Source organism: Vombatus ursinus, unplaced genomic scaffold (genome assembly GCF_900497805.2).
Source record: "Vombatus ursinus unplaced genomic scaffold, bare-nosed wombat genome assembly UNPS02000577.1, whole genome shotgun sequence".
In the NCBI taxonomy this organism is placed as follows: domain Eukaryota; kingdom Metazoa; phylum Chordata; class Mammalia; order Diprotodontia; family Vombatidae; genus Vombatus; species Vombatus ursinus.
Genome location: NW_020940355.1, coordinates 19,105,903 through 19,112,644, shown reverse-complemented (window position 1 = coordinate 19,112,644; position 6,742 = coordinate 19,105,903). Strand labels below are relative to the sequence as shown.

General features: G+C 37.3%; 1 pseudogene; it reads left to right on the top strand.

The window, feature by feature from the left end:
- The first annotated feature begins 6,049 nt into the window (after positions 1–6,049).
- Positions 6,050–6,397, top strand: LOC114044072 (annotated as a pseudogene).
- Positions 6,398–6,742: the final 345 nt, after the last annotated feature.

Below are 6,742 nucleotides of genomic sequence, written 5' to 3'. Positions count from 1 at the left end.
TGAGATGTCAATATACCACTATAATCAAGAGCAATAGCCAATATTTGGTCTCCTTGCCTACAGTCTCTTTTCTCTCCAATCCATACTCCCTCCGCGGCTAAACTGATATTTCTTTTTTAAATAGTATTTATTTTTACCAACTACATGTAAAGATAATTATCAACATTCTTTTTTTTACAAGATTTTGAGTTCCAAATTTTTCTCCCTCCCCCCTTCCTTCCCTTTTCCCCTCCCCAAGACAGCAAGCAATGTGATATGTTATACATGTGCAATCATGTTAAACATATTTCCACATTAGTCGTGTTGTAAAAGAAGAATCAGAACAAAAGAGAAAAAACCATGAGAAAGAAAAAACAAAAAACAAAAGAAGTGAAAATGTATGCTTCAATCTGAATTCAGACTCCATAGTTCTTTCTCAGGATGTCTATAGCATTTTCCATCATGAGTCTTTTGGAATTGTCTTGAATCATTGTATTGCTGAGAAGAGCTAAGTCTATCATAGCTGATTGTCCACAGAATGTTGCTGTTACTGTGTATAATGTTCTTCGGGTTCTGTTCACTTCACTCAACATCAGTTCACGTAAGTCTTTCCAAGTTTTTCTGAAATCTGCCTGCTCATCACTTCTTATAGCACAATAAGCTGATATTTCTAAAACATAGACCTGATCATGTCACCTCCCCAACTCAAAAATCTTTAATGGTTTCTGACTGTCTCTAGGATAATTTACAAAATCCTCAGACTAGCACTAAGAACCCTCCACAATATGATTCCCACCTGGATCCCCTTTAGCATACTTTTTTTCCCCCAGCCAAATGGGTCAGCTAGTGGTTCCATGTGCGCAACATTTCATCTTTCAACTTTCTGCCTTGGCATAAATAGCCTCACAGGTTTAGAAAGCACTCTCTCCTCATCTTCCTCATGAGCCTCCCTAGCTTTCTTCAAAGCGCAAATCAGGTGTCATCTCCTATAAGAGACCTGTCCTGATTCCTCTAGTCGCTAGCATTTTCTCCCTCTCAAAATCACTTTATGTTGCTTTGCATATACTTTGCATTTACTTTCTTGCATACCTTTTATGCCATTCCAGTAAAATGGAAGCGCAAAGGCTGTTTTGTTTTGTTTTTGCATCTCCAGTACCTCACACAATGCCTTGCACATAGTAGGTGCTTATGAAATATTTGTTGACTTGAATTAAACTGAGCATTAGGTGTGGGTGGTAGCCAAGGTAGCAGTGGTGGACTACTGAGAAACTCCTCTGCTCTCTGTTCTTCATTCATACTTCAGTTACCAGATCGAATTCATTTTGTTTCCTCCCAATAGAAAATAAAAACCAAATTCTATGTCTCTTGGAAGAAAAAGGTTTATAAACTTAAAAGTGAGAAAGAAAATCCAAAAAAGAATACGCTACCTAACAGATGGGGAAAATAGAGCAAATAGCATAACCCTGTGTGCCTTATTTTTCCCATCTGCAAGACGAAAAGAACTAGGTCCCAAAGAGTCTTTTTAAGCTACAACAACAACAAACAGTAGCAGCAACAACAAACAACCCTATAATTCTAGGATAGGTAAACCAATATAACCAAGCTTGTTAGAATTATGAATGACATCTCTTGGTGGTACCCTGACAGATGTCTTTGGCCTTTCATGTGTATAAATTCAAACTAAGCAGGCTCTGAGGAAGAAATTTAAAGCGCTCTTGGGAATAAAGAACATGAACCTTATTGTATGGATTTGGGTCTAGCTATTCTAGCTACTCAGAAGCCTTTTTTTGCTGACTTCCTAATTCAGCTATGTTCTAGATAGCTGAGGTTGCTGAATCTTATTTTCCTTAGATTTTAATAAAAAGACTTTTAAGAAAAGATCTGTTTGCAGAAGCCAAATTGAGTATGAGGTTTATTTCTTTCAATTATTGGGGCCTATCACATGGGTATTCAAATTTGTTGCTTATATGAGATACTCAAATGATTATATCAAGAAACCTATCAATCATGTACCCATTTGGAGTTTATCTTGGTATATGGTGTAAAGTGCTGGTCTAAGCCTAATTTCTGTCAGACCACTGGGCAGTTTACCCACCAGTTTTTGTCAAATAGTAAGATCTTACTTCAGTAGTTGGGATCTTTTGGCTTATCAAATACCAGGCTACTACTAGGTTAATTTACTTTGCTATGTTGTATGTCAAATATGTTCCACTGATTGATTTCTGTATTTTTTTTAACCAGTACCAACTTGTTTTGATGGTTACTGTTTTACGGTATAGTTTGAAATTTGCTACTGCTGGGCCCCCTTCCCTCTCTTTCTTACCCTTGTGATTCTTGACCTTTTGTTCCTCCAGATGAATTTCATTATTTTTTTTTCTAGGAATTGATTAATCAACAAGTGTTGATTGTGTGCCTGTAGTCTTTAAGTACTATCCTACATAGGATATGTGGAAGGTATAAGAGAAGAGTAAGACTTAGTCACTCAAGGAAATAACGGTTGAACTGGGAAGATAAAACAAACATGCAATAAACAATGTCAAAGATTAATCCAATGTTTGTAATTTGAAAGAAAGGGATAATGGTGGCATCACTGACAGAGGTGAAGGTAATTGGGGAAGGAAATTCATTTGAAGGGAGAAGATGATGAGTTCAATTTTAAACATATTGGGTTTGGGTTATTGGTAGGATTTCAACACTAAGATGTCCTAAAGGTAGATGGAAATGCAGTTGGAGAATGGGGTCAGATATCTGAACTGGAGGTACAGATTTGGGAATCATCAACATAAAGGTGGTAGTTGAATTCATTCATTTATGTTTGCAATGTCAGTTTCAATAACTTCTCCCATAGAGATTATGGATGTTATATCTTTAAGAAGAAATGCAATCTTGGGGAATTACAGTTTAACTTCTCAATCTATAAGGAGTCCATGGGGAGACTGAGTTCATCATCCTGGAAAGTTACTCGTTATGGCTAGAGAGAGATAGAATGAGATACAGAGATAAAGGACTAAGAAAACTTTCCTGACAGACTGAATCTAACTTTTATCTTACAAAGAAACATTATCATAGAACTCTGTTTTTCCAATTACATTTTTTATTACTTTATTTGGATTTATCAACAATCACTTCCATGAGCTTTTGAGTTGAAAATTTTTCACCCCTTTCCTCCTCCCCTCCCTCCCCAAGATGGCATGCAATCTGATATAGGCTATCCATATACATTCTTATTCAACATATTTTCACATTAGTGATATCATAGAACTCTTAAAAGAGACGTTGCAACTTTAGTAATTTATGAGGAGATATCAGGACATATCTATGAAGACAAGTCCCCTTTTGAATTTCTTGAAAAATAAGCAGACACTGAGAGAAGAAAAGAGAGAAGAGACAGAGAAGAAAAACTGAAAAGAAAGAGAAGAAAGGAGGAAATGAATGAAAAGAGAAGAAAAGTATTCTTGAACTTTGAACCCAATATAAAAATGAACAAGGAAATGAGTCAAGTAACAGACAGAGAGATGGGTATTTGGTGTACTTGTCAATTAATGTATGCACCATGCACTTAGGGCCATCCACCCTAAACCCTGCCAAATAGTCAAACATTCTCCAATACTTTGATGGATCTGGTAGTCTCATCAACATTGGCATTCCTTCCAATGATGTAGATTATAACACATCCATACCCGATCATCCTGCTCCATGTCTTCATATAAATCCTTCAAAAAGGGTTCATTCAACCCATTTAGGCTTTTCCTCTAAAGCCTCTAGCTCTTGTGTGAATACCATTGGTGCTTCCTGTCCATCAGTTTATACCAATTATCCCCTGTTCTCACCACATGATAGTCAACCTTCTTGTCTGATCATACATTTGTCTGATGGCATCCCTTTATTTCTTTTGTACAGTTACTTCACAATTCATCAAATACGTATTGAATGTTGTGTAAGATGCAATAGAGAATACAAAGATGTATAGGATACAGTATTTGCTCTCATCAGTCTACTAGACATGAGAGTACACGAACTCTTTGTGGGGCTGACTATAAAAGAAGAAGACAATAGGGCTAAAGGCAGCCTTGAGGAGTACTCATAATCAGCGGCAGGAAGGAGGAAGAGTACAACAAAAGAAAAACAGGAAAAATGTGATTGGTCAGAAAGGCAGGAGGAGAATTATTATGGTCAGTGTCATGGAAATCAAAATAGGGACATTTCAAAGCGTCCCCATCAACGTCAGTTACTTGCTGCAGAGTGACTAAATCAAAGGAATTTAGAGATTTAAAAAAATCTTAGAGATCATTTTGTCTAACTATTGCATTTTACAGATGAGGAAACTGAGACAGTGAGATTGTGAAAGGTTGGGAGGGGTTCTAAACTAAATCTTCTGAATATAGGTCCAGTGTTCTTTTTCTCTACATTAAATAGGATTAGTATTGAGAAAGGTAATTTGATGCAGATAGTACCTTAAAAGGAGATTTATTAGAGCAGTGACCCCAGGGTCAGAAAGGACATAGGATGAAAGGAAATGAAATTCATAAGTACAGACCACACATTCCAGGTATCTGCCAGTGAAAGGAAGGAAAGAAACAGAAATAGAAGAGTTGTAGCATTCCTAATCTTTGAAATGGTAAAATATTAGAACTGGGAGGGATTTTAGAAAGGATCTAGTTATTTCACAGGTGAGGAAACTGAAACCCAGAGAAATAACTTAAGCATGATTGTATAGCTAGTCAACAACAGAATCTGAATCAGAACCCAGGTCTCCTGACCCCCAGCCAGGGATTTTGCTTTTAGTCATGTTGCCTCTTGAAATGTTAGTACAGTTATCCCTACCACATCATGGGAGTTAGGGGTGCGGTGTCCTCACATTCTGGAAAATCTAAGCAAAAATTTTTGGCCCTCCTTTCATACCAGAGAAGAAGTCTAAATTATTATGGCACTAAAAGATAAAATGTTGATATGATACAATACTATATATGTATGTATATTATATATATATTATGCATTTCTGAGTTTCTAAACTTTTTCTGTGTCATCTGCTGGCTTTTGCATATTGTCTGTGGCTTCTGCAAAACTCCTCCAAAATTCCCATTTAATTTCTTATGTCAACTCATGATATATGGAAACCGTGATTGGGAAAGTCATGATGTGGAAGGGATAACTGTATATTATTTTCTCCATCATTTTAACCACTTCAAAAGTATATGGAAAGACCTTTGTTTGTAAAGTAAAACTGTCAATATTCTAGATTAATGGAATGCCGATGACTTCTAGCTATACCAACATACAACACAGACAGACACCATAGCTTCCTTGGACTTTGTTGGGACCCTGACAGATTCCTTAGGCAGTGTCACCTCTTTTTTTTTTTTTTGCTTTTTTGGTGAGGCAGTTGAGGTTAAGTGACTTGCCCAGGGTCACACAGCTAGTAAATGTCAAGTATCTGAGTCCAGATTTGAATTCAGGTCCTCCTGACTCCAAGGCTGGAGCTCTATCCATTGTGCCACCTAGCTGCCCCAAGGCAGTGTCACTTCTTTCTCACTGTGACAGCCAGTAGGGAAGTGGACAGTCATTGATACACCCTCCTACCCACCAACTCTGGTTCCTTAAAATTGATTCACATACTATTCATGTCTTTAGTTCACCTTTGGTCTCACAGACCCACAGACTGTTGGAACTGTAATGGACTTTAGAAACGATCTAGTTTGCCCTAGATTTCACTCTTTTACATATCAGGAAATTGAGTCCCAGAGAGGTTAAGTCCCCTCTATACTATTTAAATTATTTTGTGGTTGTCATAAAGCCATAGAATTTTAAATCTTAGAGGTCATCTAGTGAAAATCCTTCTCAGAGCTCAGTCAATAAACATTTATTAAGCACCTACTATGTGTCAGGCACTATGCTAAGTATTGGGGCTATAAATATAAAAAAAGAAAGACAGTCCTTTATTTTAAGGAGCTTATAACCTAACAAGGGAAGAAAAGGGAGTGGAGGGGGCGCTGCGAGTCTACCAGCGCCCGGGGAGGAATGGAGGGAACAGACTGAGCCAGAGCGACAGCTTCAGGGCACTGCAGGAGCCATGGCAGGGCAGGCTTTTAGAAAGTTTCTTCCCCAACTTGACCGAGTTTTGGATGAAAGGAGTGCAGCTGAGACTGTTACCAAAGGAGGTATTATGCTTCCAGAAAAATCTCAAGGAAAAGTATTACAGTCAACAGTAGTAGCTGTTGGATCAGGATCTAAAGGAAAGAGTGGAGAAATTCAACCAGTTAGTGTGAAAGTTGGAGATAAAGTTCTTCTTCCAGAATATGGTAGAACCAAAGTTGTTATAGAAGACAAGGACTATTTCTTATTTAGAGATAGTGACATTCTGGGGAAATATGTGGACTGAAATCACTAATGAAGTGGCGTCATGAAAGTCACCCATTCCACTGAAGTTCTGAAATCTTTTGTTTCATCATGTAAATAATTTCTAGGTCTTTTGTTTTATAATAAGTGGATGTCTTGTGTCTCTAAAATCCAGTTTCTCTGCATCAATATGAACAATTTCCAAATAAAAAATGTAAAAACAAATAGTTAACTAAAAAAAAAAAAAGAAAAGGGAGTGGAGGGAGAGAAGGTAATCAGTGTAGGGGCATGATGGAGAATTCCAGAGGAGTGCAGCCCAGAGGGTAATAGGGAAAAATTATGGTGACTCTCCCAAGGTCATACAGAAACTGAATTAATTTCTGCTAATTTTGTTTAATACTTCTTAATGTGGTTCAACAAAATTCAT